Here is a 2,066-nt window from a genome sequence, read left to right as displayed (position 1 = left end):
TCTGTGCCTAACAAGAGTTGAGCAATTATTGACAGGGACTTTTCTCTACCCCATCCTCCTAGGAGGAGCAGTTCATTCTGCACCTCGCTTTTCTAGTTTTACTGATAGACACCGTGACAGAAGATGAGGACCACTGTTTGGGACACTCCAGGGTTAGATGGTAATGTGCCATCCTCAGCACATCCAACCAATCCCCCACTACTCCCTACTGGCACAAACACTTCCCAGCACACCCACGACTATGCCATCTCAAGATAACGGGTCTGGGGCTTCCCTGGTGGTGAAATGGTTAAGAATCCGCCTGCCAGTGCAGGGGACATGCGTTTAAGCCCTGGTCCGGGAAGATCCCACATGCCGTGGAGCAACTAAGCCTGTGCACCACAACTATTGAGCCTGAGCTCTAGAGCCTGTGAGCCACAACTACTGAGCCCGCGTGCCACAACTACTGAAGCCCACATGCCTAGAGCCCATACTGTGCAACAAGAGAAGCCACTGCAGTGAGAAGCCCACACACTACAACGAAGAGTAGCCCCCGCTCGCTGCAACTAGAGAAAGCCCGTGTGCAGCAATGAAGACCCAATGCAGCCAAAAATGAGTAAAAAACAAACAAACAAAAAAACGGGTCTGTGCATGTGACAGAGGAAGTGGTGAGCCAGTCTACCCAATCCCTTCATCTGGACTCAGAGAAGCAGACCTAGAACCCGTCTCCCACACCAGCACTCTCCTAGGGTGCTTTGGAATCACCCAGTGGGTACACCCCTTGGAAGTACCAATTCTACTCTTCCTGGGGAAGACTTTGAGTAGAGAATTAGCATGTAGACTTTGTTATATTCTTCAATGTCCCCAGGTTCCCATGAATAGCCACTGAAAGTGCCATCTCCTGAGGGAAAAAATAATTGCTCCAAGTTTCCCCTTTCAAATTCCTCTAATTCTTCTCTCTTTTTTAAAAAATAAATTTATTTATTTATTCATTCATTCATTCATTTTTGGCTGCGTTGGGTCTTTGTTACTGTGTGCAGGTTTTCTCTAGTTGCAGCGAGCGGGGGCTACTCTTTGTTGCTGTGCATGGGCTTGTCATTGCAGTGGCTTCTCGTTGTGGAGCATGGGCTCTAGGTGCGCGGGCTTCAGTAGTTGTGGTACGTGGGCTCAGTAGTTGTGGTTCGCGGGCTCTAGAGCACAGCCTCAGTAGTTGTGTCGCACGCACATAGTTGCTCCACGGCATGTGGGATCTTCCCGGACCAGGGCTCGAACCCGTGACCCCTGCATTGGCAGGCGGATTCTCAACCACTGCACCACCAGGGAAGCCCTAATTCTTCTCTCATCAGGTCTTCCTCATCTCCAGCTGATTGATTTTGCACCTCGGTTCTCCCTGTCCACGTAAGTTTGCCTAGCTTAGACAGCAGCATCTCATCAACATGTTGCCTTCCTCCATATTCAGCGACTGCTTTTAAAATGGCACCTTGACCCTGCAGCAGACTAGGACTTCCAGCCTCAGAGTCTTGAAACAAAATAGCCCTAAACCGCACACATGCCTTCAGTTGAGAAAATGACCACGTTTAATTCCCTTACACGTGAATTTAATCTAAGAATGCATAAACTCCAGCTGTCTAATTCCTTACCCTGTTTGTACTTTGCCCTACCCGCCTATGCTGGATTAGCCAGCAGGATAATCAAAATGCTCCTACCCTACTCTATACTGCAGTGGGAAGGTGCCTAGCTTCTTGGCCCACCTCAATCCCTGCTAAATGTATTTTGGGTAATATTTTACTTTTAATGTTTTTATACCAATTTGTGAAGGGAAAAAAATACAAAGCTCTATTGTTCCCATCATTCAAGGGCATCTCCGTTGTGCCCATGATCATTCTCTGCCTGTGTCAGGATTTGGTCATGTGGATGTGTCCCTCCTCGTTCTATGTGTTACCCTGTACACCGCACGTCACTATCCTCCCCCCCAAAAAAAAAATGTTGCCGTAAGAATTATTCATCAGTGTGTCTTTCTGAAAATAAATGAGAAAAGTACCCAGTGTTCTAAGATGTGCAAGCTGCCTGTATCTAATTAGATATCA

The sequence above is a fragment of the Balaenoptera acutorostrata genome, chromosome 2 (assembly GCF_949987535.1).
Source record: "Balaenoptera acutorostrata chromosome 2, mBalAcu1.1, whole genome shotgun sequence".
NCBI lineage: Eukaryota > Metazoa > Chordata > Mammalia > Artiodactyla > Balaenopteridae > Balaenoptera > Balaenoptera acutorostrata.
The sequence above is the reverse complement of the archived record's forward strand: the minus strand, read 5'-3'. Positions refer to the sequence as shown.